Source organism: Chelonia mydas, chromosome 21 (genome assembly GCF_015237465.2).
Source record: "Chelonia mydas isolate rCheMyd1 chromosome 21, rCheMyd1.pri.v2, whole genome shotgun sequence".
Classification (NCBI taxonomy): Eukaryota; Metazoa; Chordata; order Testudines; family Cheloniidae; genus Chelonia; species Chelonia mydas.
In genome coordinates, this window is record NC_051261.2 from 1,719,115 (window position 1) to 1,742,841 (window position 23,727).

The 23,727-nt window shown below is 43.6% G+C and overlaps 1 protein-coding gene across 2 annotated transcripts in view; it reads right to left on the reverse strand.

The window, feature by feature from the left end:
* Window positions 1-2,452: 2,452 nt before the first annotated feature.
* Window positions 2,453-23,727, reverse strand: part of LRIG2 (leucine rich repeats and immunoglobulin like domains 2) — a 130,399-nt gene continuing 109,124 nt past the window's right edge. For both annotated transcript variants that reach the window (XR_006286818.1, XR_005223194.2), the window contains 2 exons: window positions 15,290-15,377; window positions 2,453-3,215 (listed from right to left, as the gene is read on the reverse strand). The gene's annotated coding sequence lies outside the window, so the exon portion shown is untranslated. The remainder of the gene's footprint in view (window positions 3,216-15,289; window positions 15,378-23,727) is intronic.

Here is a 23,727-nt window from a genome sequence, read left to right on the forward strand (position 1 = left end):
ATCCATCAGCTGCAAAGAGGCTGCGTCAGCAATAGCAAGTAGGACAAGCTAGTGCAGAGCACAGGAGAATATATTGTAGGTCTCAGTACTCTAAAGCAGTGATGGGCCCATGTTGCAAAGTTGGCATGCAGATCCAGATGTTCCTATAGTTTGAGGATTGTTTGGATGTGGGCTCATGGTACAGGCCCCATCTTTACCTCTAACAGCTGTTAGCTCAACCTTCTGTGTTGTTCAGGCAACTGCAAGCTCAAAAAGCACCCTCTGATATCCGTAACGAAATCCAGTGGTTTTGCATTTTCAGATATTTGACAGACTTTGAACGGAGAATTTAAAATCCTTATTATGTATATCAGGTTACAATACAACATGATGGTTTCTGGAGTAAGAGTTAATTCAGGAGTGGAAGCTGAACATCCATCAATTCTGTGCATTTCATATATTAGCAGAACAGATGCTGAAGAACCGTAACTGTTTTGCATTAAAACAATCTATATTTCTGAGGTTTTGGAGTTTATCCACTGTAAAATGGAGCTCTACTTCAGAGGGTTAGATTTTCCCGATACAGGAAACACAATAAATGCTAGAGAATTGGGATTTTTTCCCTCACTACTTTACACATTTAGGCAAAGCTTTTTATAAATTCTATATCTGACACTGTTTATATTTCTTGACATTCTCTTGAGTTTTTGTGTCTTAATTTGAAAATACTTAGGGACCAAAAGGTAAATCCAGCCCTAGAATAAAAGCAGGTAGACTTCCATTAAGTTAATGGAGTAGGACCTGCATATGCCAGGGATGAATTTTGCCCTATTATAACCCATTAAATTATTAATATGTAGAGAGAAAGTACTTACCTTCTCATGGATCGAAAAATAAGAGCATGAACTGCACTTTGGCTGGGATATGACTTTTACTGTACTGTGCTCTACCAGGTGGGTGATTATTAGTTGAGAAATTGTGAGTAAAAGCTATGAATAGAGGTTATGAGGTAGCAGAAAGAGACTGAATGCATCCGATGAAGTGAGCTGTAGCTCATGAAAGCTTATGCTCAAATAAATTTGTTAGTTTCTCAGGTGCCACAAGTACTCCTTTTCTTTTTGCGAATACAGACTAACACGGCTGCTACTCTGAAACCTATCAGAAAGAGACTATTATTGTTTTCATGGTACAGTTAGGTTGGGGTTGCACTCAACACTCTTAGAAGCCCTTCTTTTATCTAGCAAGCAAATAAAAAGAGTGCTGATGTTCCTATTACAAATACTGCCTCTAAAAGCAGTCCTGCAACCACTTAAATTACTTGAAACAAGACTGAGGCAAGCCGTAACTCTTGGCCTGGATGTAGAATGGGTTCGTTAATACAATGTTAATTTCAGTGGTCTCAGAGTTTATCATATTTTTCTTTGTCTGTTAAGTTCAATAGTTTCCTTGTATTTTTTTAAGTTTATTTTAGTTCCTGATCATCATTTACTGAAATCCCCTGCTCTAACCTTTCTCCAGCATCAGCCTATTTCTCTACAGCATGCTCAAGAAGCAGGGTTTGCATTTTTAAGCAGTTTAGCAGTAAGTGGTTTTACATCATTAATGGGATCTGAGCAATCTTCATGAAACCTGACAAGTTTACCAGTTTTATTCACATGGATTGGGGTGGATCAAATAGCCCCATAGTATATCCAGTTTCCTCCCAATAACTGTAATCCACTGTTCCATTCTCCTAAAGAGCCAGCCTGTCCCATTCCCACCACGCTACTGTGTTTTCCCAATCATTCCACTACTCCGAACTGGACATCAGTTAAAGAAGCAGTGAAGTGCCTGGAGAAATGTAATAAATTAGCATTTAGAGGAGCAGACTAAGATCACAGAGCAGAGCTACAAAAGACATATTTATGTATAGAATTAAACTTCCTCACAGAATACCGAAAGAAAAGTCTGTTCTCCAAGAGCAGACGCCCACTCCGATAATTACTGCCTACCCCTCTTGCAGGCTTTGGTCCTTTAGCTAATTACAGGACTATCACACTCAGTCTCTTCAGAGAGAAACAATTTTCCATCACGACTGACCAGAGATGGATTTTAACCAGTTGCACAGAGCTGAGCAACTCTGTGTCCAATCCCTTCTGATTGTACAATTGGAACTGGAAGAGGAGAATGACAATGGAGGAAAAGATTTGAGCTATAATTATAATTTGCCAATTGATTTTATTTATTTCTAGAGATCAGTTTCTTGTCCTGAGAGGACGAATAAACCAAAACAAGTCCAGTAAACTAAGTGAAACTAATGAATAGGGAAAAAAGTGAATTATTGCATTTTATTAGGAGAGGGAATTTGCTTTTGACAAACATAAGTACTGTTTAACTTATTCTACTTTGTAATACTGTACGAGTGTTAAGTTGTTCCCTCTACTGTGATTAACAGTATAGTATTTTTACTCTATTTAGACCTGTCTAGCACTTGTCAGTAAGGGTAGACTTTATTTTTTTTAAGATTTGTTATTTAAAGAGTTGTATTTATACAACTTTAAAACAAAACAACATATCTTAATACAAAGAATACGCAAGAAATAATCTTTACCGATTAGGAACTTTTGAAGGAAACGGATTTGCTAATTCTTTTTAAATTATTCTGTAGAAATGTGTGCGCAGTTAAAACACAGGAGCCGAAACAAGCTGTTCTTCTGTAACATGTTTCCTGGGAAATAAACAAACTCAGTTTTGGAACAGTATCAGAGGAGAAGGTTGTTCCAATAGTTTTTGCATCACTACCCAAAGTGCTGCTGTAGGTCTAAAATGAGGAGCTTTTAGAATCTGGAAAAAAAATTGGCAAACTAGAGAAACAGGAAATTTGGGAAGATAGGAAGGATTGCAAGTTAGACTAAAAGTGTTTAGGGGCAAGAACCTCTATGGCTGTACAATACATGGTACAGCCAGAACCTGAGCTCAATTGGGGTCTTTCGGTGCTACTGTAATATAAATAATAAATAGTAGTTTGAGTAGATGCCTTTCCTAACTTGATTTGAAACATGGTCAAAAGACTGGGTAGAGTCCAAACTCTTCCCCTTCCTGGGGATTGGCTTTACTAATAAAGAAATTAACATTACATTCATCATGGTCTTCTCTTGCAGGCTTGGCTGCTTCTAGGGTCCCTCCTTCCTTCTTGCGCAGCCCAAGTATGCTAGATCTTCTCTCCCTCCAGCTTGCTAGTATCTCCTCCTTTATATCTGAAAGAAGTTACAAGTGAGCCTTAGTGAGTCAGCAGAATGCACTTAACCCTTTCCCAGCAGAGTCAACCCCTGCTAACAAGGTGGGATATTTCAGGCTAACATTGTCAGTAAAATCCAGATATACACAACACAGCAAGTAATATGAACACAAAATAAATGATAAAACTTTTTAAGGAAAGCTTTCCCCAGCCATAATTACAGCTCATATTGAAATAAGCTGCTTGCACTGTCATCTTAAATTAGTTTGCATTTTAGTACAAGAAGCTATATAATGAACACAGATGGAATTGACTTCACCTTAAGGCAGGAACATCTAGATAATGTTATCATAGCTTAAGACTTGTTGAGAAATTTGCTTAAGAGAAAAAAAAGCTTTGTAGGAGGATTTAGTTTGTTCTGTCTTGCTACTCAACAAGTCATCAGAAAGCAAAAGGAGTACAAGAATTAGGGCACCAATTCACTTTCCAAAATTACCTCTCTGAAAGTGCAGGCTCTTGCCTATTAATGATGCTGCTCTAAATTAACCCCAGGAGTTGGGTGGTTGTTCCACTCAGAAAGATTAAACTGTATCTCAACAAGCTAGTCACATGTTGCTCCATCACCTAACCTCAGCAATAATGCCGAGATATTGAAAGGCAACAACAAAATGAGTCATTTTCTAATCCCTCGCTCGACTTTACAAGCAATTTGCACCCAATGAGCCTTTTAAAAAAGGGACCAATTTGTGACATAAGTTAACTGTAAAAGAACAGTAGAAACAAAGTTGCTCCAGCATTGCTAAGTCAAAGATGCCACTTTCATAGCTACTAAGGAGGCTGGTTCTTATAAAGTACGTTCTAACCAACGGTGTATTGTACCATGCTGGATTTCACTGTAAGCTCTAGAAAAGTGCATTTTCTACCAGGGCAACCTCTGAAAGAGGTAGTACATTTAAAGATTGTTCTAACACAGTTTAACCATATTTCTAGGAGTGCTAAAACACCATTCTCTAACATGTTTAAGCTATGTTCTTCTGTCCACAGAGGCAAATGCTGTAGAAGCCATGTGACTTAAAATACGGTCAAAATGTGTTGAAGTAATTCATATTTGTGATGTAGATGAGGGACCTTTCTCCAGGGAGGCAAGTCGGACAGGACACTGGACTTGGACTCAGGAAGGCTAGGTTCAGCTCCTTGCTCAGTGGCGTGCTTCCTATGTGACCATTAGCAAATTAACATTTAACCTCTCTACATCAATTTTCCCATCTACAGAATGGGGATAATACTTCCCTACTTCAGCGGGTACATGAGTGCTAGGCTAGCATACCAATCCACTAGAACACAACATGATCACGTAGGAGGGCAGACGTCAATGCAGTGCTCTGTTAGGACGTGGTCTACACTACAAGGAAGTTTTAGAACCGCAATTAAACCTGTTTTTTAATACAGAGCTTCAAGCACTGCCCTCAGGAGACCTCCACAGATTCTAGCTGTTCTTATGCAGTTTAAAAAAAAAAGAAGACATACTTCAGTTAAGAACAGAGGCAAGTGTGCTTAAATTATTAATGTTTACTTGCTGCAACCACTGGATAGTGAGGAAATGAAAGCTTCGCATAGTTTCAAGGCTCTCACTGTGCAGCCCTAACGGCTGAGAGTCCATCTGTGCCGAACAAAAATCTGAATCTTTCCATTATACCTCAATTGCTTTTCAGGCAAAGGTCTCCAACTACCCTTCCAATGATTTGTTTGACGGCACAAGTCAGTATAGATCCGACCGGGGTGAAAGACACGGACTCAAGATCTGGACTGACTTTGTGCATCTGCACAGACAGCCTTCATATTTTGAAGTGCTCAGATATAACAGTACCCACTGCCATAGGATAGCTTAGAAACAACACAGAAGTCAATTTTCAGTGGGTTTAAGAGGTTCTCTCAAATTCAGAGACTATCTGCAAACGTCAGCTGTAGCATCAAAGAACATGGTCAAAGCATCTTTTCCTAATTTTTTTTAAATCCCTCGTTTACAACAACTTTCCATAAAATGTAATCACGCTTTTCCTCTACAGCTTGTAGGGCAAAAATGTAGCTGGAAACCTATGGCAGCTCACTGACAGAGGGGAGTTTCCATTAAAAGCTGCAAAGGTAAATTAATGGAGGAGGGAAGATTTGAAATTAAGAGGTAGGATGTCTGTGTAGATTCCACCACGTTTGGCTGAGCAATGAACCTTCTTTAGACATAGGATTTACCCTAGTAATTCGGATCTGTTCGACCCACAATCCAGAAGTAGCTGTGCAGCTTATCGAGTGGGATTTTCCATTCTTAGACTTGCATCCTTTTTCCAGATAAATTGCCCCATGTACTTTTTCGTTTAAAAATAATTATGCTCATGACATACAATAGATTTTCTGGACTGCTAGAAATAAAGAAATTAATGTTTGTAAAGTAACATGTATTGTTATATGTCAAAACATTGCTTCTCCCTCTGTTTTTAAGACTGCTTTGGAACAAATGAGATGTAATATGTGGTTCCACAGGTTTTCCATTGTGAAAACCATTACCGTTTAGAGCTGGTTTCTTTTGCAGTCATTAATGAATAATGACAATAATAATAATAATCTTCAAAGCTCACAATTCTAGCACCAACCTTTCCTCTGAGCTTATAATTAAGATGTCAGAATTAATTTGTCTCAGAAAGTTGAGATTTTTTTCTGATTGATTCTAAACTCGATTTTATAGATATCAATCCTCAGCTCTTCTACTTTAGCTGTACAGCTAATCTTCACCATAAAGAACAAAGCATTGGAGTGGAAACAAGGATCTGTTTGTTCTTATGATTTATGTAGATGTCAATCTGAAAATGTCAGACCTTTAAAAAAAATCATTTTTGTTAAAAGAAAAAATCTGCAATCATCAACAAGGACACAAAGAACCTCCACTTTCTTAGACACGTTAAATGATTTTGTTGCCGACTAAAAGAATACGGTCATCTGGGCTTATTTTTTATAGTCATTTCCATGTTCTGTATTCATTCTGAGAGTCTCTTTCTCTTAGGAATTCATGAAGAGCTATTCAGCATAGTATGTAGGATCTATACAACTAAACTAAGACACACACAAGACAGACAAAAGTGGGTTCTGCTCCCAACTTTCTGGGGTTTAGCTGCGTGAACTTGGATCTTCATGGTTCTGACCAGACATTTTTATATTCATAATATATCTATTGAAATATTATTGGGCCAGATCCTCAGCTGGCATAAGCTGCTCCATGGTACTTAATAGTTCAATAACTAAATGCACTCTGAATCCATGAGAGATTTTAGGAAGTGGTGGAATTGCACACTTTGAGGTGGGAATATTCTTGTTTCACTTTTGCTGGGTTAGTTATTTGTTCTCAATATAGCTGAGGGAACACGAGAATGGTAAATAGGGATTGAAAATTATGATTCATCATTTAATGGAGATGAAAGGGATACATAGTAAGAGAGGCAGCTTGGTTCAGCAGATATGGCTCCTGAGCCTAGTTCAGTGTCCTGTGTTTACTTCTAGCTCTGCCAGTGACCTGCACTAACACTTTGGGCAAGTCACTTCTCCTCTCTCTGCCTGTTTCCCTCACCCTCTCATTTTGAAAATGGGGATGAAGATACCTGCCTTCCTTTGCAGAGCACTTTGACGTCTGCAGATGAAAAGATCTATATAAGAATTGAGTATTGTTGTTATTCCATGTTTTATGTTCAGTGATATTCCTTGGACCATCTATGAAATTGCACACTTTCTACTCTCCTCTTATGAGCACTTGCATTCTACTTAAAACTACTCATGTAATAGCCTTAACTTAATTGCAGCCATGAACCCTTTTCATTGTAAATACTGTGCAATCACATTCTTATGTGCCTGTACTTCTGCTAATCTCAGTCATTTGATTTCCCTGGGTGATCCTGAAAGGTTACTAGCTCTTTCTTACACATTTATTAAGGAAATGACTTTTGTTGTATAATGCTGGAAAAAACACTCTTTATACCATAAAATCCTGACTATGAATCAGACTTCACAGAAAAACTCCATCTCTGCTCCTTTCACCATTCTGGGTCAATTGTTCATCAGTGAATTTTTTCCTCTAGAATTTGGAATTCATCTCAACATTCACTCCTTCAAACAGTGCAGACTACTGCACTCTGAACACTTCTAACTAAGCCTCTGTCCTTTTCAGAGAGTGGGGAGCTTTCATTCACAGTTTCCTTATTCTGGCAAATATGAAGTCTCCAATGACATGACATGGTCAGACTAGATGATCATAATGGTCCCTTCTGACCTAAATATCTATGAATCTATGACATATCACAATTTATGTTCTTAATATCAGAGCTAAAGAAAATTCCCTATGAGCAGAGTTAACCAAACAGCCAATTACTGTGGTTTTCCTTTGTCCAAATGTTTTTCTAGCTAGACCTGAAAACGCTCCATGAACGGGACAAATGTTACTATAGCCATACAGGTATACAATGGGTTTTGGATCAGCCCCTGTGAAGTCAAAGGGAGTTCAGGACCACATAGCTAGTCAATGGCAGAACTATGGGTTCCTGGATCCCTTTCTGTTGCTCAGTCCACTAAAACAAGACAAAAAAATAAGACAAGCAGATGGAGAAAGAGACAGACCTAAGTGATCTGTTCTACTGAAGGAGTCCATGCACACAACTGAGAAAACTTAACAGTTGACACATAAAAATCCACTTGCCCATCTAAAACTCAAAGCCAAGGGTATTTCTGCCATGTTGTTGTAGCTGTGTTGGTCCCAGGATTCTAGAGACACAAGTTGTGTAAGCTCAAAAGTTTGTCTCTTCCACCAGAAGAAGTTGGTCCTCACTCATCTTGTCTCTCCAAGGGCATTTTTAAGCATTTGGTTCTGGATTTGTTCAGTGCTTAAATGTCTTTTAAGAGACCCAACAATTTAACGTTTCAAAATCCCTTCTCCCTGCCGCATTCAATGCTTGTTTTCAAAGTAATGTAAAGATCAAAACAGAAGCCCATAATTTTTCTAAGGTCAGGAAGGCTGAGCCAGTGGTTACAAGTCCGTAAGAAAAGTCAAGGTCAGCTATTGAACGGATACTCTGCGAGCATTGGTTTGCCTGGATAATCTAATGCGGCGCGCGAGGGGAAGCAGTAACTCATGGACAGAAGAACATGAAGGCAGACCACTATAACTAAGGACATATCTCCACAGCATGACTAGACAGACACAGAAGGAACCTAATATGTATCTACATGCACGCACCTTTTCTATCATGGCAAACGTGTGAAATGTGCTCCAAGGAAAAAGGCAGCTCTGAGATTACATTTTTAACATATCTCCCTTCGTACACCACAGTCACACTGTCAGTCTTGCTGGGAGGGAAAGAGACAAGCAACTATGTAAACCCAAAGCACAGCCCAGTCCTGGGTCAACGATACTCTTTGAATAGGAAATGCTTTTGTGTTGTAATGTCTTTCCTGAGCTGGAATCTAGCATGCACTTTCCAGGTAGGTCCCTTTGTCTAATCTAGATGGGTTGACTAGTCCCCACCCCACCCAACAGCCTCATGCTGCTGCTAACAGATCAACCCTTAAGAGCATCATCCAGGTTACTACTCTCCGTTGCAGAGGCAGCAGCCAAATCTTGCTCACTTCAGCCACTCATCCCTGCAGGACAATGCCTAGCCTCCAGTGACAGCTGCCATCCAGCTTCCCAGCCTCTCCTCATTAACACTCCCTGCTGTGTCCTTTACTGTCTTTCAACTCAGACTTCTTGCTCCCCATTCATCCTACCTCTTGGCCCCAGTTAGACATTGACCGAGCAGTGCCATTTTCATGACTCCAGCAGTGCCTCTGCGAGCCTTACGAATCTGGGCTAAGCACAGGCCACTAGGATCACGTATCTAATGTGGCCAGATGATTTTTAAACCTGAATCCCTGGAGGGAGCAGGATACATAACCTTCAGTATGTTTTTTAATTATAGTTGACGGAAAAATCTTGTGCCGTTAAAGATTGAATTTATTATATGGACGTCCAAACACCAAAGTAACCTAATTCCTTCAATCTACTTTCTGCCGTCTCATACCCTGTGGGAATGTGGCAAGACATTACCTGTCTAGGCATGTCTAGTTGTACCTAGGCTCAAGCAGACCAGATGTGAGCAGACAGAGTGCTTAAGGACCAACTCCCATTTACCAAAAGAGCTATTGAAATGAGCTCCCCAAGCTCACCCCCCTCATGTGAAAACAAGTGTTAAGAGAATAGGATGCATTCTGCATTGTAAGACATTAGGAGGAGCTGTCAGTGTTTCACTGGATGGCAAAGACATTGTAATCCTTTTGTGGAGATAAGTAGCTTATTGAACATGCTAGAGAGAAAGTACTGTATGTGGCGAAGACAGAGAAACAGACATTCTATGTATGTTATAAATAAGAAGCAACCTGAACAAAGATAGAGAACAACCAGCACTCCAAAGGGAACAACTGTGCCTAGATACGAGAGAATGTCTATCTCTAGCCCTGCAGTTGTTACTTGCTCACTAAAAATATTTTTGGTGGACAGGTATCAGTGATCATTGCAAAGGGCAGGAAAGTAACCTGACAACCTTGCAAGGCTGTGAAGCAAAGAGCTGAGTTGTTGAGCATGGCTCGGCAGGATCTGGAGACCTCAGAAGGCTGATAGGCTTGTGTTGAAAATACAAAATTAACCTCTCTTGGGAGGCTGACAGGCAGGTGATATGCACTAGGGACCAATTTTAATTCCCTGCACTGAGTACAAGTAACTGGCCTGAGTTATGAAGATCTCCCCTTCCCTAGCTGTGGTGTACCAGCAGAGCTACTCCTCCACCAACAGTGCTAGAGAAGACTGGGAACCTCCCATTCTTTCAGAGGTAACGGCTGGTGGACCAGGCTGTACACGACTGCTGCACCCTCCAGTGACGGTCAACTCTCTACGGAATGGTGCACAGGGAGCCTCTGGCTAGCTCCCAGAATCTGCCTGCACTGAAAACCCCTGCACCCAGGTCGGCGATGGGGAGGGAACAATGGGATTTGGTTCCTAACCTTCTGCCTTTAAATTTAACAGATTCCTGTTCTAAATTTTATATTCTGTGAAAAATAAGCTCCCCAGGGCAATTCTTCCTTTTTCAAGAAATGGAAACCCACTAAAATCAGAGCTGTGAAATTCAGGTTTGGAAAAAAAAATTTAAAACCAACTTAAAGCCAAAGTCTGGGATACTTGCGCTGCTTGGGACTCATCTCTCCCAGACAAGTTGAATTCTCAGACATTTCAAGCTAGCCATGAAAACCATCAAGTTATTTACAACAGAGTGGCCACTGGAAGATCCCTGCTAGAAAAAAGCTGGATCCAAACACTGAATCTTCAGGACTGAAATTCACAGCTGTTTACAGGGACAGCACGAGGCCTGCGCACCACTTATGTCCTCAAAATAAAGCTGGAATGGTGCCAGGCCTCAGGTTAGGCCTCAGCACAGGGGCGCATTTCACCCTTAAATGCATTAAAAAGCCCCAGTAAGAGATCATAGAATCATAGAATATCAGGGTTGGAAGGGATCTCAGGAGGTCATCTAGTCCAACCCCCTGCTCAAAGCAGGACCGATCCCCAATTAAATCATTCCAGCCAGGGCTTTGTCAAGCCTGACCTTAAAAACGTCTAAGGAAGGAGATTCCACCACCTCCCTTGGTAAAGCATTCCAGTGTTTCACCACCCTCCTAGTGAAAAAGTTTTTCCTAATATCCAATCTAAATCTCCCCCACTGCATAAATAAGGACACTCACTAACGGTTTGAAGATGATCAGAGAATTCCTCGGGCAACACATGCATGTCAGGGAGTCTTTGTAAGTTGTTCCTAGGGTTGCTAAGAAAAGAGTTTATTTTCCTTTTTTTTTAATTAAAAAAAGCCCAAATGGGGGAAAGGCTCCCCATATTCAGCCTCCTCCTGACACCCTATCACTGCTTTGTGCTGCAAGGCAAACACAAGCCGCGCGGGGGGGAGGAGTATATCTCAAAGGATGTCCTTAGCAAATCAAACATTCATGTCATCTTACTTCTTCGTGTGTTTTTATTACTAACATATTTTCAGCTGATAACATACCACGTAATAAATTATTTAACCTAACTTACTAACTTCTACTCCTTAATTTTTCCAGTACACTAACATACTTCTGACGTTTATAAACAGAGTACTTTAGCCTGCCTCTGCATTTGGGTTGCTGCCTACTAAAAGGAATCTCTCTGTTGTCTCTGGGAGGCAGAAGTGGGACTCACCCAGCTCACAGTGTAGTGCAATTGATAAGGTTCTTGCCTGGAATGAAAATGACGGAAGATACTCTCTTCAGGAGCTTGTTAGCCTCTGGTACAAAGGGAAGTTAAACAATGAAGAGACATACAGACCGGTGATTAGAGGCAGGACTCCCAGGTTCTATTCCCAGCTCACCCATCCTTTATGTAGATTTGCTCTGTCTTCACTGTGAACCACTGGGGCAGGGACCTCTTAGGGGTTTAAAATACCAGACATGTTTCTGGCACTACATTAATAGTGCCACCCCACCACAATAATAAATCCCTCTTTCTGTCTCCTGATATGTGCGATGAGACTAGCAATTATCTTTGTACCTCACAGGGGGGTTGTGACGCTTAATTAACTCATGTCTTTAAATGCTTTGTGCTCTCAAAGTGCAATGTATTTAATTCAAATGTTAGCGCATCGTTACTATATACTTCTTATTATTTATCTGTACTGCAGCAGTGCCCAGATGCCCAGAGGAGATCAGGGCCCCATTGTGTTGGTATTACACAGACACAGAGTGAGAAACAGCCCCCGCCCTGAAGAGCTTTTAGTTTAAATAGACAAAACAGAAGCAGAAAGAGAGGAAGGGACTTGCCCAAGGTCACACACCAGGTCACTGGCAGAACTGGGAACAGAATCTCGGTCCCATGAGACCTAAGCCAATGCCCTGTCCACCAGACCAACTGCCTTCCTTCATATAGAATTAAATTCCATCCCTCATACCAAGCGAATATAAGAAGAGGATGAACAAACAGAGGAAGAAATAGCCTCCAACATGCTACCCTTGGATACTAGAAGAGCAGTCCCAGTCTCACCCCATGGCCTTACTCTGTAAGAAAGAAATTCCAGCGGGTTCATGTAGCAATTTCTGCCCTCCCACCTTGATTCTCATGAGGCAGAGAATACATGCAGAGCTGGGCTCGGTGACACACAGGGGATATGGACCACTGCCTCTCCGTGTGTGCTCTGCAGCTTTTGCTTTGCCCCTTCATGCCGCATTACTTCTGTGGTTTCATTGCATCTGGGACTGTGTGTGACCATAGAGAAGCATGCAGGATTTGCCCTGTTAGCACATGGAAGGGGAGGATGCAGGAGGTCAGCAATGAAAAGAAAATAATAAACGCAAGCTAAAACTACTAGGTATCCTGTGGAAGAGGGACTGGCCCATCATGTCCTGCAGGTCCTCAGCTGGTGCTAACGTGCGCTGCAGGAAAGAAGGGGGCTCCTGGAATGCACTAAAAAGCACTTTGCTAACCGAGGCAGACCAGGAGCAGAAGCATGGCAGGGGGGCCAGAGCATTCCTGTTCATCCGGCTGCACCTCTGAGCTGCTGTGTGACCTTGGGGAAGTCTCTTCACTTCTTTGTCCCTGTTTCCCCTCCCAGCCTTCACCCATCTTGTCTATGACTGTAAACCCTTCAGGGCAGGGACTGGTTTTTGCTATGTGGTGTCAGCCTCCTGCAGCACCTAGCACAACGGGGCCCCAATCTTGGCTGCAGCCTCTCAGTGCTACAGTAATAGAAACCCCAATGCAAACTCACCCTTGATCACACAAGAGAGCCCTGAGGAGCACTGCTGTGAGGCAGCGAAACTGTGTCAGCGTCAACGAGCTTCTGAATGCTAAGGGGGTGTTTGAGGCCTCATGCAAACCATGAATGTCTAGTTCTACCCTCTGAAGAATCACACCGGGCTTAAAGCTACAGTGGCCTCTTGGAGATGGTGGTGTACACAGCTGATCCAAGGTCCCTGGGTATTATTCTAGCCCTAGGAAGATCAGGGTCAGAGGTGCTCTTGGAACTCTCCAGCTGGCAGATTTGGTAGCTTTCCCAAAGCAGGAGCTGGCAAGGAGAGACAAGGGCTGCTCTTTACCCATAGAAAAGAACCCAAATGGAATGAGGGATCTAATTGCTTCCCTCAGGAGACTAGACCCATCTCCCCAGCTAGGGTTTCTGGTAATAGAGCTTTTTACAACCCTGAGGTGCGTTGCAAATATTCACCAGCTCTCAGCCCTGTGAAACAAGCAGGTTTCATCATCCCCATTTTGCAGACAGGACAACTAAGGTGCAGAGAGGTGCAGCGACTTGCCCCGGGTAGTCCAGTGAATCAGAGAGCATGCGAGGATGGCAAGCACCAGCCCTGCACTTAAACCATCAGCTCCTCCGATCACTCGCTATCGGCCAGGGACAACAACAAATTGGTGCACATGGAGATGGTGAAGTATGTGCCTAACCTGCCATCTACAGGAGATAGCCCTGGCCATTAATTGAACCCCTGGGGCCATGGAATGAGCCAGCTGCCCCTAGCACCCCACACACACACCCTGCTTCATTACCATGGGCGGGGCCTGAGAGGTAAATGGTTTCCAATCAGGCACCTCTAGCTGTGCAAACTGTATCTTAGGCAGCTCACCCCTCCAACCCTGCCTGGATTTTGCAGGAAGTTTTTAAACTCAGCAGTATTTCTGCAGTGGAATCTACAGCTATAACAAACAAACATTTAAATGACACCACCCTCTCACAGCTCGATGCCAAAGTCTGTGTCAGACACCAACCTTCTGCAAGGAATCCAGCTGAGTCACAAGCAGCCTGGCCCTGCCTTGTTCTGAATCCATACAGCATTTCAGTCCCCGGCACAGGAGCCCACTCTCCATACATGTCCCTGCTCCACCACGGTTTCCATCACCCCAGTTTTCCATTCTTTTGCTTTAAAGAGGCACTTGCAACTTTTTCCCCTCCTCTGGAAGGGAAACCCTATTGTTGTGAAGAGTATAGCTGCACCATTCTAGTGAAGTCAAATGACGATGGGACATAAGCAAGACCCTGCATTCCACAGCTCTCAAATATGAGGACAACCTGTTTTCCCCTCAGAGTAGAGCATGGATGGTTCTGACACCTGCAGTCAACAGTCCAGTAAGTGTGCCTGCTAGATTTAACTGACAGCTTCCTCTGACAAGTGTGTGGCTATGGGGCCAATTGGATGAGCAGTTCACCCAAATATGGCGATCAGCTGAACCCTGAGCATATGGGCAAGATTCACCAGCCAGATACCCAGGAAAGAATTCTCTGTAGTAACTCAGATCCCACCCCATCTAACATCCCATCATAGGTGGGATGTTATTTGGGGTCGGGAAGGAATTTTCCTCCAGGGCAGATTGGAAGAGGCCTTGGGGGTTTTTCGCCTTCCTCTGTAGCATGGGGCACGGGTCACTTGCTGGAGGATTCTCTGCACTTTGAAGTCTTTAAACCACGATTTGAGGACTTCAATAGCTCAGACATAGGTGAGAGGTTTATCGCAGGAGTGGGAGGGTGAGGTTCTGTGGCCTGCGTTGTGCAGGAGGTCAGACTAGATGATCATAATGGTCCCTTCTGACCTTGACATCTATGAATCTAAGTAATTATAGCAAGCACAGACTGCAACATAGGAGGGTTGCCCTCCCTTCCGAGTGTCTCTGGAATATCAAACTGCGGCATCATCATCTAAAGGTGATAATATGCTAAACCTATTGCCTATATCAGAGCTGACTGCTTTAGAATCCTTGCTTATTGAAGGCTGCACAGGGATTCCCATTCATAAGCTCTGTAGCTGGTGCTAACAATTGCTCATGCTGTGGCAATTCTAACTCGGAGCTCAGAGAGTCTCTGGACACTTCCAAATCCTGATTCAGTCCTGTGTCATTTTCAGAAGCTTTAAAATGAAAAACAAAACAGTGACATTCCCGCACCACCTTTCATTCTAAAGGATCTCAGAGTGTTTTACAAACTTCACAGAAATATCACTCACCCGTCACTGAATAGCAGCTTCCTTTGGGTTGGCACACGGCAGCCATTCTGGAATGTGATTGCTCGGAATTAACAATGGATTGTTCATTCTGCAATATCAGAGCGAAAAGTCACTGAGTGGGACAAGAACCTTTATTGGTTAGATTGCAGCATCGCTGCTACTGTAAGAAAGATATCAGGCTTCATTTGCTCCCTACACAGGTCATGCAGGTGAATGAACTTCTTGTGCTTTCGCAAAAGCTGAACGGAAGTCGTAGTACTTGTTCATTCTATCCCAGGCAATGTGGCTCCTACAGACTGAGAATCTGTCACTTAGGAAGATGACACATGGAGTGGGGCAAAAACGTGTCGGAAACTTGTTTCCAAAAGAGAGGAGGGGGAAAAACAAAACAAAAAACTACACACACTAGAGGAAAAAAGGCAGATTTGGCAACCCAAACATTTTGCAAATTCATATTGGTTTTGCTGAATTGTTCATTTCAAAAACAATCAAAAATCTAAATGTTTAATTTTGACATTTTCAAAACATTTTTCAGTTTGAAATTACTTTGTTTCAAACTTTCATTTTATTTTAAAAAAATTTAAAACATTAAAAAATGGTCAAAATAAAAGTTTAGCTTGACCTAAAGTGACTTTGAGTCACCAAAATTTTTCATTTATGGTCCAACCCAAACAGATTCTATCCACCTTTTAAAAGTTGCCAACTAACTGACAAATCCATTATTCGCACAGCTTAATCCACACCACCAGGCCTGGCTGGCAATAATATGTCCGGTCCTCTTGTATATGGGCCCAAATTGCTGGTTATGACCATGCTACTGAAATGTACTATTCTTGACATGACACAGAGAGATACCCTGTGCAAAGAACATAAGTAGCACACATATTTTACACACCTTTTTATACTTATAGTAAAGCTGCCAACTTTGCTGCAGCCAGCATTGTTGAGAATGAAATGTTAAAATCCTGCTAGCAACTCTGCATGACAAGCCTGTGGGTCAGGCTGAAAGGAAATGCTTGGTTAAGGTGGGATGTCATAGCAGAAGCTGTAAAAAAAGAAATAGCAAAGACTCCAGCTGCAAGGTGGGAATCTGCAGCTGTTCTGGAAGGTCTGATCCAGCTCAGAGCTGAGCACCTTCCTGCAAGGCACTACGCATTTCCCACTTCCTTGAGCTTTAACGCTCAGCATCTTACAGGCCCAAGTGACAGAGCTGCCCTTTCAAAAGATGACACCTGTATGTGAGGGAGATTAGCCCAACAGTGTATGGAGGATGTGATGCCTGGAGGTAATTCTAAACCAGTGCTTATCTGAAGACAGCCTTAATGCTTAGCTGCTTATTAAAGACCTATCAAGACAAAAGTTAAACAGGCCATTAAGCAGCACTCCAGTGGATTAACGTCAGGCTGTCTCCCTTATGTTGTAGGTTTTCAAAATTCCTTTGAAGTTTGTGAATTAGAAAATCACTTTCCAAGCCACATAACTTTGAACCTTAGATGTTTCCTAGCAGCTCCATGGTGGAGGAACAGCTGACTAATCCGTTAGGATTTAATGAGGTTAACAAACACGCACAGTTTTGTATGGGCGCTGTAGGTGGTATTTTGGTGATTCACATGAAAAACAACAACAGAGTGCTACAGAGATCAGTCAGAGGAGGGACCAACTGTATAGTTTCTGCAGAAGATGCTGTCTTCCCCCACAGGACACTTACGGGGAATCTGCTCTCTTCCTCCTTAAATAATAATGATTAACAATATTTGCATGCAACTCCTCCTAAAGTCAATAGGATTCTGCATTTCATTTCAAGGTGTTCATTTTTGATCTATAAACCCCAATATATAGTTTGTATCCTGACTAAATCAGGAAACCACCTCCCTTCCCCCATGTAGCAGCATGACAGTTGGAGCATTTACACTGACAGCCCGTAGTGTTTAGCATATGGGAACAGGTGGTACAGCATAGGGCCCCTGACTCCGGGACTTGCTTCCTGCTGTGAGTCCATCAGAGCCTGAATCTACTGGCTTTCAAAGGATGGTGTGAGACTCCGTGCATCTGAAGAAATGAGGTTTTTACCCATGAAAGCTTATGCTCAAATATATCTGTTAGTCTTTAAAGGTGCCACCGGACTCCTTGTTTATCTATTCATTCAGACACTCAGGGAGGTGAAGAGAGCATAGCAAGGGTACTACTAACATTGAGCTATTTCAATTCTGGAGACCATTTAATTTGACATTGTTAATAAGCTAGGTGTTATTTATTTAAACTTCTGCAGATGTATTTAGAGCTTGTTAGATAAGTTTAGAAGTCCATAAATAAATGACTGGGCTTAGAAAACAACCAGCACTCCCTTGTGGGGGTATAGGCAGGCTATCTGGAACTTATAGGAGGGACGTATCAGTGCCTTTTCCAGGTGCTTTTGGGATGTTTCTTTGACATTCCAGCTGCTGGCAGTACGTTCCCTCTCCAGGGGACAGGTAGACTGTTGCTTCCTAACCTGCAGGCGGAGTGGGAAGAGAATGGACAGCCAGTGATTTGTCTGCATTCTTATCTGTTCATTCAGGAGCTGTGCAAAGCAGCCAGTGAAGTAACTGCTTCACGCGCTGGAGGCTGTACGATGAACTTACCTTGATGTTTATCGTTGAAGCTGGAGCGGGAGTCACAACGAGTTGACACAAATTCATTAGGATGGAATTACGGTGATCAAAACTTAGGCTGCCCCATTATTTTTAGCAAGGAAATGTAATTAACGAAAGGTTCACATCAAATGCTGCCTGATGCCACAAATCAGTTCAGAGGGTCGTCTGAAGAGTGCATTGTTTTATGAAAGCCCAAAACTCCCAGGTGGGAGAAGGAAGGCAGGATCAAAACAATAGCAGACCAGGGAGTGACGTTTTTGTTTTAGTGGAAGGTGCTGGTCTGGCCTGGAAGAAGCCAACCAGCAATACCTGCAGCTTTAGGCATGTAGAACAGAACACCTGTCTTGACCACCTCCCTGATGAGAGAGGGTTAGGGGACACTCACCACTAGACTGCCCCCAGTGCCAAGGTGTAACCGTTAGCCTGCAGGACGTGCAGGAGCTGAGGAGGATACCTGCAATGTATCTGCCTCTGTCTGGGTCCTCCACGGCTGAGCCCTTCAGCCAAATCACATACAAGTTCAAAGTTCAGTCCCCTTCCAAGGTACTTAAAATGTCCATCACAAACACTCAGACTAATGCTTCTTTTGCCCCTCCTGGGCTCAACTCACAGCTCTTTCTGGGCTTCTCTCCAGTCCCCTGGTCCTTATAGGCCCTAGCTCCGAGCTCCCACACAAAAGGAGCAGTTCCCGGTCCCCGTTCTGACCCAACAGCCCCAGGACTGCCTCCCTGGATGCCTGGCCCCATGTGCCAGGGCCTCACCACAAGAGCTGGCTCTACTCGTGTGGCACAGCTCTCCAGCCAGCCCACAGCTCCTGGACCTTCCTCACCACTCTCCCTCCAACTGAGTTCCCTCAGCCCAAGGCCCAGGTGACTCACAGCTCATTATCTAGCTCTGCCCCAGCCGGGAGGCAAACAAACAATCACCCCAGAGGTGTGTGGAGCATGTCTCTTACTGGGGTTTCCCCTCCTCTAGCAGGGGATAGGGAAAGAGCAGGGGGAGGGAGAGGAGCCAGGCGAACTGGCAGAGCTGTGTTGGGAAGGGAACAATGCTTAGAGGAGTTTCTGGAAACCCCGGTTGTGGGTAGCCTATGGGCTCAGACCTAGCCCATGAAGGTTGTTAGAGTGCTGAAGGCAGGGTGACCAAGTGCATAGCAATCTGGAGGGAGGGATGAGCAACAGGGATAATTCACTGTAATTGGTATTTAAAGCAAAAAGAATACTTTTTAATTAAGCATAAAATGAAAAGAAAAAATAAAAGGATTATTGGAAACTCTAGTGCAAGTAAGGCTCTTAGCTATGACAGTCTCGGCCCTTACAGACAACATCCGCTCAATTACTATTCCAACAAAGAGATTTCAGTCCCAGCTCACAATGTGGATTCAAGGCCAATTTTCTGCAGGTAAGGAAAACCCGAGCAGCACAGCTGTTCTCTGTACTGATGTGTAATCAACACTGAGCCATGCCCGTGCTACTGGAGCTGGAGGGGCCATGGAAGTTAAAGCGTGTGTGCGCAGATGATATGAGTCTGAAAGGTTCCTGCAAGCAAGCCCTCTGCTTTTCCCACACCTCTGCTCTCTTCTTAACAAGACAGCATGGGCAGCGTTCAAATGTCCTCTCTCCATACCACATGTGACCCTCCATACCATACCTGCAATAGGAACTAGAGCCATGGTTATAGTGAGTCATTTCGGCTGAGAGAGGGAGGTGACCATCTTAATTTAAGAAGACCTGCCATTATTCCCATCCATGCCCAGGTTTCAGTCTCAGCTGCAGCATTAGCTATGGATACGTGACCACGGTGCCATGATAACAGATTCAAAGCCCAAACTGTCCATGAAACTTTTGGAACGAACGAAACTTTCAGGCGGTTCCAATGTTGCTGGGGGAAGGGCCAGCCTATGGTGGGGCAGGGGCATACTGCAACTTTTGGGGACATTCTGTAGTTTTGCTGCAAGCCTTTACCCCACATCCTAAATTCTAAGAAGCTTCCCAGAGTCCTGTTGAGGCTGCTGCCCTAAACCTTGCACTGGAGGTTTCCTGATTAATCAAAACTGTTTAATTAAAACCATTAGATAAGGTAGATAAAAGGAAGCTCAGCTTGTTAAGTCTCTTCCAACAAGTCTAGATCCAATTAATTGACTGATCACCACATCCAGTGATCACATTAAGTGACTTCCATCACAGTAAGCACTAATACAGACTATTCCCCGGGTGGTTTGCTCTGACACAGTGAACCAGAATTTTCAGAAATAGGTACTGATGGTTAGGCCCTAATTTTCAAAACTGCTCCAGCTCCTGTTAGAGTCAGTGGGAAGGAGGCTCATAGACTCAGCACCTCTGAAAATCCAGCTCCAAGAGTTCATACGTAGTCACCTAAATGAAAGAGCCTGTTTTTTAAAAACTGCTGAGCACCCACAGCTCCCAGTGAGCTCAGCGGAATCTGAGGGGTGCTCTCCACCCCTCACTTCCACTGCCACTCAGCACTGCACTGCCCTCCTCACCTCTTGCTCTGGGGCGGTTGTGGTTACAAACTAAGATGACAGATTTGCTTACTGGCCCATGGTGACTGTCATGGGCTCATCAGAAGAAGCCTTGGGTTATGCTGAGTCTACACAGGGGGCCTTCCTTACGTGGGCATCAGACACTTCAAACATTGGGGTTGCCATTAGAGCTGGTCAGGGCACTCACCTGGGATGTGGCAGAGCCAGGTTCATATCCTACATCACACAGATACCCAAGCCTGAAAATGCACAAACACGAAATCAAACTGGGATCTGGCTGCTGATAGTTGTCCCAGCTCTGCCTGGCTGCCAGGAGCTCTTGTGGCCTAACAGGCATCCAGACCAAACCCATCATCTCCCTCTTTTTAGTGCTTTGGCCCCTTTGATATAGGTGGTGGAAAATTCAGCGTCTTCTGCTCTGAATTCTGGCATCTCTTGTAATGAAGGAATTTGCAGCAGAGGATGCTCCTTGGCTGAGTCAGTGACTCTCTCCCCAGCCTGGTCCAGGGCTGCGATGTCCCTGCTGCTAACTGCAGTGCCATGCCTCTCTCCTAACCCAGCTCACATTTACTCCTACTGTCTCGCGTGCTCTCATGCCAGTCTTTGTCCCACTCGCACTCTCTAGGCAGCATGGAAGGACGAGGCGCCGCTGGCACAGAGAGGGGGACGAGGGGCCTGTTCAGCGCTGGAAATAAAGAATGGGCCCTTTCTTACTCCTGGGAAGTATGAGGAGTGCATCCTAACTGGGTTGAAAATTATTTCTTCTGCTCTATTGCTGCTTCATGACTAAATACCATAAATATTTATGATTTATTACAGCTGCTTTGGAAGAGATCGGCTTGTGACGGCTCATAGATCACAGTGGCACTAAATGAAAATAAAACTATGTAAACCTGCTTCCCTGTTGCTTATTTATAACCCTCTCCTACAGCTCATGCAAACCAAGAGACAGCGGCACTGGCTGCTGTGGGCAAGCTGGGCATCAATGGCAATGCTTCCCCTCCCCCACGTTTCCTTTACCTTTTCCTCTTCTAGGAAAAATTCTTTTAATCGGAGTTGAAGATTGCACTGGTCAGTTAACATCTCACTTGTCTCCAAGCCTTCAAAGGCTCACATGCAAGTCAAGACTGACAGAGTACCAGCCAGACAGGTTCCAGCTGGCTGAAGTTATGTGATTCACTAATTAAATCTTGCAGGGTGTATTTACCACACAAAGAAGGAGGGGCTGCTGTTAAGACACTGGATAGGGAGTTAGGAAATCTGGGTTCCAGTCCTGCATGACCTTGAGCAAGACACAATCTCTCTGGGTCTCAGTTCTCCATCTATGCAATGGGAACAATAAATCTTTCCTTTCTCTCGCCTTTATCAGTCTTGTCTATTTAGAATGCCAGCTCCTCAGGGCTTGGGCTGTAACCTACAATCTGTTTGTAGAGCACCTAGCACAATGGGGTTCAGGTCTGTATTAGGCACACTAGCTACTGTAACAAACAGGGCACAAAACCTTTAGGCTGTAACAGTCAAGTAATTATGGAAATTCTGCGCTTTGTTAAACAATAACTAACGACCCCTTTGTGCCAGATCTGCTGAAGGCAGCTGGTCCTTAAAAATAAAATTTAAAACTCAGTGTTGGTAGCAGCTTCCTTACATAAACAAACAGGCATGCACGTCCTGGAGAAAAGTGTTTTGGTAAAGAACATTTTCAGGTTAAAGCTAGCTTCTATAGAGCTCTCGTATGCAGCGATGAAATGAAAGGGTTTTAAAAACATATGGGAAAAATACTTTGACAGTGTCCTGTTAAAATTCATTCAATTTTGGACTATAACTTTTATCTTGGGTTGGGAAAAAGGTGCAACAGCCAACGCAAAGTACAATGACGGACATGCTATAGAGACAACCTCTGCATTATTCAGCACCTCAGTGAGGCAAGTAGCCGAGGCTCATCCACACTAAGTGCCAGGAGAATACAAGAGAGAGACATGCCCACAGACTTCAGACCAAGCAGCTCTCATGGGTGAGCTGGAAACAGGAGGAACACGCCCAGCAATAAAAGTTTGTGTGCCAACTGCCAGCCAGCCTGACTCAGATCCACAAAGGCAGGACCATTCAAAGCTAAATTACAGCTTTATGCAAGATGCCTTTGGGCTAGCCAGCACTGGTGATTCTGAGGAGTTTATACACCACTAGCCAATGTATTTCACTGCTGCATAATTCATGCCTTTCTTAGCAGAGGATAAAAACTTCTTGATTGCTAATGTGCGAGTGTTTATTAATGTGGAGCCTGTCAGAAAGACCTTGGATTTGGAGAGAGCTTTTGAGAAAGAGCCGAAGTATTTCCTCTGTAAGCAGCTTAGGAAGTCTCTTTTCAAGTGGATGCTATTTCCATTAGGTAACAAGCGCCAAATTGTTCTCCAGAGGCAGCTATGCTACCAGGGCATCCTGGTACTCCTTGAAGAATTTGAAGCATTGTGGAAATAAGGGAGGGGGGGAATTACTGCATTTTTTTCAGTGAAGAGAGGTGTCTGATGAGCCATCTTGTTCATATTTCTCTCTCGTATGGAGAAATAAGCTAAATACGGTTGGGTGAGATACGAGTGTTCATTCCTATGTATGTATTCCTGGATGGGAGGAGAAGCAGGTTGAAGTCATGCTCTTTGTACGGCTCTTTATAATGCCTATGACTATTTTTGAATCAGGAAAATAAAGGGCAGATAAGTCCCAGGAAACCTGGAGGGTGCATGTATTCACAGATGAGCAAACAAGAGTGGACACACGGCCTCCTGCATCCAACAGAAAGGAGCCTACATCAGAGCTCTCTCTCACCTTGCCTTGAACATTTCCAAGGTCGGGGCCAGAATTTCCCTGCCAGGCAAATAAACTGCATTTGAAGATTATCCGTTATGATGAGAAAGTTCTTCTGAGTCTGATTCACTGTAATGGAAAACTATTGATGCGGCGAAACTCCCTTCCCAAAGGCGCTGGCCAGGACCGACAGCAGCTTTAGGAGAGATCTGGGTGTGTGTTAAAAGTTTATGGCCAGAAACCTGCTCGGCTTGTTTCACTAATGTCCAGTAGTTCTGGGCAGTGTCTTCCTGGATGCTAGAACACCGGCCGAATGCTCCTCCAAGGAGGGATTAAATAAGATGCAGCTCTACAGGAACTAGAATTTGGGAGCTGTGCCCAGCCCACCAAGATGCTGGGGGCATGAGGGCCCAGGGAAAGGCCACACTTGACCAAGAGACCTCCATTTATAATTGCCTCTGAAATCCTGAGTCTGGTGCAAGAAGGAACAGGGGTGCCATTGG